This window comes from Saccopteryx bilineata, chromosome 6 (assembly GCF_036850765.1).
Source record: "Saccopteryx bilineata isolate mSacBil1 chromosome 6, mSacBil1_pri_phased_curated, whole genome shotgun sequence".
Lineage (NCBI taxonomy): Eukaryota > Metazoa > Chordata > Mammalia > Chiroptera > Emballonuridae > Saccopteryx > Saccopteryx bilineata.
The window spans coordinates 159,381,243-159,388,958 of record NC_089495.1 but is presented as its reverse complement, the minus strand read 5'-3'; the positions used below and the strand labels follow the sequence as shown (position 1 = coordinate 159,388,958).

The 7,716-nt window shown below is 39.0% G+C and overlaps 1 non-coding gene across 1 annotated transcript; it reads right to left on the bottom strand.

Moving 5' to 3' along the window:
* Positions 1-2,574: 2,574 nt before the first annotated feature.
* LOC136309795 (small nucleolar RNA SNORA68) lies at positions 2,575-2,677 on the bottom strand. Its single transcript, XR_010726437.1, has one exon. It is a non-coding gene; the product is annotated as a small nucleolar RNA SNORA68 (small nucleolar RNA).
* Between the last annotated feature and the right edge of the window lie 5,039 nt (positions 2,678-7,716).

Below are 7,716 nucleotides of genomic sequence, written 5' to 3'. Positions count from 1 at the left end.
TTGAAGTCCATCTTGCTGACGACATCTCCACCGCACTTTGCCAGGTTGGGCCTCGAAAGATGTGTTATCTGAAAGAATTCTCTTTCATGGATAAAAGAAAAATACTACGGACTCAGAAATGTATCTTTTCTGACCTGATGTCAATGAAATGAGGACGTTTTACTCTGCGTAGAAGCGAAGGGTCTCCAGTACTCATGCAGTTGAGGCTTTTGCTTCCCTTGGTTGTTATCACAACTAAACCATGAAAATGGTTGATGACCGATAGTGGGCTTGGTTTTCCAAGTCTGACTGCTCCCGATATTGGAGTTCTGAGTGTGAGTAGAAGGGAGTCAGAGGCTCGTCTCAGTGCAAGTTTATAATGATTTTCATCTATTCTTCTTGACCTCTTACCACGTGGCTGGCACCAAGTTATTCCACACGCATGGCATTTTCTCATGCTCATGGTGATTCCTTTTGGGAGGTACAATTCTCTTATCTGTCTCGAAGCTATGGAAACAGGGCATCAGAGAACCTCAGTCACACATGTGAGTGTCTGGGGAGTCTGTGAATGGTGCGGATGCAGACTCAGCTATTTCACACCAACTTCAGTACTATGCGGATTCCGGATCATTAGGAGTTGTAGAATTAGTACCTGGGTTTTGAAGAAAATGTTCATAGACGTTATCTGAAAAAAAACTCACAAAGTAGTTTGTTTCCACTATGGTGGGACACTGGACCCTGACTGAAGGTAGACCATCTGCCTTCCAGAACTGAAGCATCCATTTTTTTTCTTAACACTGAATTTACATCTTTTCTTCTTCCCGACCAGCATAAGAGAATATATGAGAAGATTCCAGGCTAGCTTGAAAGATAATAATCATTTTAGTAGATTTTGGTTCTCTTCGTAGAGAAACATTTAAGGTGATTATTGTCTTTATGGATTCCCTGGTGGCATGAGGGGCTTTTGAAAAGAAAAAAGGATGAGGCAAAAAGATCAACTTCAACAACAGCAAACAGTGGTGATGGAAGGGACTCTGGCTGGGACCCTGGGAGAGTCCTTCTTCTTGTCCCATGCTTCCCAAAGGTCATGGTATGTTCAGCATTTCTATTTTCTTACAAAAACTCTTGTAAAATATGGCTAATAAAATATTTGTAAATAGAAGATATTGAATTAACAGTTATCTAAAAATTAATAAAGTTAGATGTCTTGGTAAAGCTTATCTTTAAAAAAAAACCTTTATGTATTCTTATTAACAAAAGTCACCCCATGAAAATTCATTTCTTGGAAAAAAATCTCCATGGTTGCATAAAGGATTTTTTTTTTTAAGATAGAAGTCACCATCTGTGACAGTAGGACCCTATAAGAAAGCATTTAGGCATTTCTGTTTAAGTTCAAAAGAAATACGGACATTTTTGTTTTGCTCAAGAATGAAAAACATATATATGAAATTAAGTGTGACGAAAGGTTAAATGATAAGGCATGGTTGATTCCTAAGCCAACAGTCTAACTATTTTATGAGATCACACCAAATGCAGCCAAAACAGTATTTATATTCTCTGGAATCTTTTGGGTTTTTTTTTTTTGTTGTTGTTGTTGTTTTCTTCTTCCAGACAACTCCACTGTTGATCTGGCATCGTTGCATTTTGTTTTGTCAATCAGAGTGAAAATATTGGGTTCTGCTTGATGTGGGCTGACGTCTTCTTTTACTAACACAGATCACAGTCATTGGGAGCTGAAGCGACTTCCAAGGTCAAGGATATAATCAACTATAAAAAGACTATGCTCTCCTGTTTTATATAAATTCTTATTAAAATCTGCAATTGCCTGGAGTATAATGATATTCTGCATGCACTTTTTCATGACTACTGCTGAAATGAAACTTGGAAAAGAAAGGGAAAAGATTGATACTGCCGGTGGTGGTTGGGGTTTGCATTTGGCATTCCTCAAATAATGGGATGTAATATGGTTATGCAGAAAACAGATTGATTTTTCACAATTTTCCCACAGAGGTAATGGGGAACAGACTGGAGGAAATTCCAGCACTTCATTGGGGGAACTATTTGCAACACAACTAAAGAAGAAAACAAACTCAAACCATCCCTTTGTGCAATTTACCCTTCAGTATTTTTAAGTAGAAAATTTGCTAACCAATTTGTTTTCATTCCTGCAAGTTTTAGAAATTTGGGAATATTTTTAGTTTTTGCATAGAGATTTCAGAAAGTCTACCATTTGGGTGAATTACATGTGATAATAGTTAAAATAATGGTGATAGAAATGGAAATTGCATAATATTTTCTTCTAAGGATTTAAGATATATGTTTTAGAATCTACTCTTTTTCTTTCTTTCTTTTTTTTTTTTTGAGAGAACAAAGGACAGACAGACAGGAGAGAGATGAGAAGCATCAACTCATACTTGCATCACCTTATTCATTGACTGCTTTCTTATTCGTTTATTTATTTATTCATTTATTTATTTACTTATTCTCTTCTGCAGGGAGCAGGAGGGGGTAGGGTGAACATGCATTGAGCTCTTAGGTGTTCCTCAAAATTCCCATCAGTTGCCTGCCTGAGGGCCCAAAGTATTTTGACACCAAGAGTGTAGAACCTCCCAATTCACTTTGAGGGGCACAGCCACAGTCCCCAAAGGTGATGAGATTCACTTGCTGTCAGCACCAACTGCTTTCTTATATGTGCCATGACTGGGGTCTGCAGCCAAGTCAGTGACCCCTTGCACAAGCCAGCGACCATGGGGTCATGTCTATGATCCCATGCTCGAGCCAGAGACCACTCACTAAACTGGTGAGCCTGCAACTCAAGCCAGTGACTTTGGGGGTTTTGACCCTGGGTCCACAGCATCACAGGCTGATGCTCTAGCCACTCTGCAATAGTGGTCAGGCAAAAATCTACTCTTTTTGTTTTCTCCCAACCGCTCTCTTCTCTGTCTCCCAATATTTTATCAGATGCTAAAATATAATATCAATGTATTACTGTTATTGAAACAGAGCCAAAGATTTTGGAGCACATGCCCAATGTTCTACAGTTGATAGAGCAATGCTGGAATCCCTTTCATATCAACTTATACAGATTTTTATTAATGCTAATGAAAGGAATGTACTCAAGAATTTAATTACCTATTGCTTTGCAGGAAGCCAGTCAACCTAGTTGTTTAGAGCACTGTGCTAATGAGGCCGAGGTCATTCGCTTGTCCTCTCAATGGTATCTTTAACTTTGTATTTATGAAGTTTCCTCCTATTTCTAACCACAGAAAATGGACTTGCATCGAGCAAAACTTTTGCTCAATTCACTTTGTGATCAGAGTATGGATGGTTCATAGGAAACTCATCTGCACCACTAAGAAGGAATTCAAAGCCTTTGTTCCAAATTCCAGGTATCCAAAATGACAATGTCACTAAACAATCAATCAACATTAGTGAGTCTGCTTTCTTTTTTAAAGAATAATAAGCCTTCATCTCTTCCCCTGCACCCCCACTGAGTATATCTTTCTCTATATTTTTTTTCTTAGTATAGAGATAACATTGTTCCTCCCTGTCCTGAATCTCGAGGGTCTAGCCCAGTGGTAGTCAACCTGGTCCCTACTGCCCACTAGTGGGCGTTCCAGCTTTCATGGTGGGCAGTAGCGAAGCAACCAAAGTATATAAAAAAAGATAGATTTAACTATAGTAAGTTGTTTTATAAAGATTTATTCTGCTAAACTTAGCGAAAATCTGACATAAAGTACTTGGAAAGTAATTATTATTATATGCTTTAAATTGCTGTAACTCTGCTTTATAAATTTTATAAAGTAAAATTACTTCCCTACTTTATAAATCACCATTACTGTGGAACCGGTGGGCGGTTAGAAAATTTTACTACTAACAGAGATACAAAAGTGGGCGGTAGTTATAAAAAGGTTGACTACCCCTGGTCTAACCAAACAGCTCCAGGAAACCTTGATAGGGAGATTGCTGTCATTTGGAACCATGCATGATCTCTAGTCTCAGTCCGGTGGTCTCACTGCAGGCCTGCGAAGACCAAGTACTGAGGTTTCAGGGAAAATGGACACCATCAAGTCCACAGTCCATGTGTAGACATTGCCCTGTTACCTTTTCCAAACCAAGTCTCATCTTTGATGCACATGTCCCATGTGAGCATCCTCTTTTTTCAGCTGCTTCCTCTTCTTCTAAGGTGTGTAAGGTCTTTCTGTTGTTTTTTTTTATGGCCTGGGCATGTTTTCCTCTGTTCTGTGCCATAAATATAGCTGGAAGAGAATGGATGACAAGCTAGCCTTTTATTGGAAGTCTATGATCTATGGTCAGTAGACAAAGCAGCATTAATATGTTATTGCCACATCATTGCCATGATGCATCTAGGGGGAGGGATTCAGGAGATAATGCTTCTAGTCATGTGGGCAAGTTAGAAGGTGCCCCCCTTTTATCTGCTTACTTCTACTAACTAATGATACAGGTCCTGCTCCAGACTTCTCCAGTTAGAACCTTCTGCTTCTGCCTTGGACAAGTAAGTCGTCCTCTTTTTTATCTGCGTAAAATGTTCTTGAATCACATCTTCTTACGGGTCTGCACTCAGCCACCTTTCATGTTAAAAGACAGTCTTGTCAACTACTTAAAATATAGGCTTAGTTTTCTTCCCAGGCATTGCTATTTTAAATTGAGCCTTCTAGAGAAAACCAAAGGTTGCTATTAAAGCTATACATTATCAATGGATAGAAATTTAGATCCTGAAAGGCCCAGCTTAGAGGATGTACATTGACAGTGAAGAATCTTCCTTTTGGGGCCCTTAAAATCATACCATAATTTTAATGTGTATCCCACTAATATTCATAAAGTGAATTCTGCCCACAGATATGTTGGACCTCTTCATATAGACTTGACATTGGTTAGGAGGAGGTCATGGAAGGGAAAGGTAACTTTTGGCTCTGAAATGTCCAATGGAATCTCCTTGTGCCACTGAAAGGTGATTTCTGAAGGGGCATTCGACCCAGATCCCTCTTCTGCTTAGTAAAGTCCTCCAATGTCTTATTCTTGGAGCAAACATGATTTCTGCAGTTCTCCTGGTGTGTTGCTGGCAGGTCAGCCCAGTGGAGTACATGATTTCACAGGAAAATAAACCTTCCCTTTTCTGTTCCATGGGAAATTACTCAGTGTGGAGTACAGACGTGTCCCCCTCACATTTCCACAAGATTTGCTTTCCTTCATAATTGTGGATCCTGCTGTGTTTAGAAATGATCAAAAGTTGCAGGAGCCTGGTTTTCATTTCTCTTCTTTTGTTACTTCCTAATCTCCAATTTCAGTGACCCCCCCCCTCATCTGACCAATGTCCACTAACAATAAGGACTTAAGATTTTACCCCCTGAGACACACCGGGAGTGGGTCAAGCAGATGAACTACTGTGTTTTATCGCGATGGCCTTTCTTACGAGAAATATGAATGACAATTCATTCAGCTATGGGACTACACATCATTCTATTGTATCCTTAAGAGAAACCATCTGCTTTGGGTTTTCCTCCCATTTTGAGGGCCACGTCAACATTGCAAATGAGCAGAATCAGCACATCTCTATTCTGCGGAGAGAAAGAAAAAAGGAGTTCCTGAAACCCATCTTGGGCATGTCCATAAATCTTTGTTGTTTTCTGTTATTTGGTGGTTGAAAGAATGGTGTTCTGTTGTAGATGTTGATTAGTGTGTTTTTCTTTTTAGCAAAATTTCTTTATGTTTAAGAACCTAGATACATAATGTGCTTGTGGCCTATTGTTAAAGCATGTGACAGTCATCAAAAGAGTAAGTTTTTGACTTGTTAAAAACCAATTAAACAAGAAAAGCAAAGGTTACTAATATCCAGGTGCCCACTTACCTTAGATAAATAGAATCATTCAATAATAGAAGCATACTTTTGGGTCAACTTTCCCATAAAGTAGTTAAATTTAATTCATTGCACTGTCAAAATAAGTGAACAGTATCTTGAAAGTCCATCTTGTAATGCCTCTTATTAGTACAAGGGGTAAGAAAGTTTAGCTAAATGCTACCAATCATTCCCCACTAGGCAACATTAAAAAAAAAGTAATTCTAAGTTCAGAGCCTAATAGTGATGAGAGCAAAGCATCATCTTTATGTACAAAATATAGCATATTGTCAAATAGGTTTCAGAATCTAAATATGTAGTGTGTCCAACTTCAGAGTTCATTGCTGTTTCATTGCAAACCTAGGGAAAAGGATTCAAAAGCAATGTCTTTCCTTTCTGACTTGAGGATTTAGTTGTGTTGATTTGTGGATATAGAATCTCCCTATTCATGCTACAGAGAGAGATAACAAGGACAAACTAACAAAAACAAAAAACAAAACACTGCTCATTCAACAGTATGGTGATTTCAAGAGGGAAAGGGGGTGGAGGAGATAGAAAAGGGGGTTATATATATGGTAACAGAAGGAGACCTGACTTTGGGTGGTAAGTACACAATACAAAATACAGATTCTTTTTTATAAAATTGTACATTTGAAACCTGTATAATTATATTAACCAAAGTTACCCCCATAAATATTAAAAAGTTAAAGAGAGAGAGAGATACCACTGTGGCAGTTATAGAGCATGTTGCACTCTGTCATAGCTTTACTAGGACATTCTAGAAATGTTAATTATATAAATTATCCCTATAGATAAAATTATTAAAAGAAATGTGTATATGTGTTTAAGAAGAATGGCTGGCTTGAGCCCCCTTCTGTTAATTTTGGGATAATTGGAAAATGGGATAATTCTGCCCATAAATATGTTGGACTTTAGAAGGGCTACTATATCATTGTCAACACCAAGAGCTTTCAAACTTTATTTCTTTCTTATAAATAAAAGAATCATGGCCTCATGGCCCAGGATGGTTGGCTCAGTGGTAGAACATTGGCCTGACATGTGGCTGTCCAGAGTTTGATTCCCGGTCAGGGCACACAGAAAAAATACCCATCAGCTTCTCCACCTCTTCCCCTCTCACTTGAATCTCTCTCCCGTCCTCTCATGCAACCATGGCTCAATTAGAGTGAGTTGGCTCTGGGTGCTGAGGATGACTCCATGGCCTTTGCCTGAGGCCCTAAGAAGCACTCAGTTGTTGAGTAACAAAGCAATGGCCCAGATGGGCAGAGCATTGCTGCCTAGTGGGCTTGCCAGGTGGATCCTGGTCAAGGCACATGCGGGAGTCTGTCTCTCCTCCTCTCATTGAATTAAAAAAAAAAGGTTCATTTTACCCCCCTCCCCCCTCACACACACCCCATCCCACTCTCAGCAAAATGATATTTTGTTTGAACCTGTAATACATAAAATAGATGAAAAAGGGAACTTCTCAGGTTGAAGTGTGATTGGTGTGTCTAGGGCAGCCTAATGCTACTAACCTCCTGCACACTGGTGTCAATTACCATTATTGTAAGTTGTGAAGCACACATTCCACTTGGGTGTGCCATTTGAGGTCTTTTCCTTACTGTGTTTTTACTGCTTCTACTTCTTATGTTTAAGAGAGAGAAATGTAATCAGTGTCAGATACACTGACCTAATATACTCATAGAAATACACTTAGAGTGATGGAGTGGGTAAGGTAGATCTTCAGATCCACATGGGAGCTAGGAAGGTAAACACCACCTGAGCTCCCAGCTGTGTTAGCTAGCTGTACCCTAGTAAGTGACTAAGTCTCCCTTGTTACTATCTGTCACATGAAAAGAATAACATTAGAACCTGTAGATTAA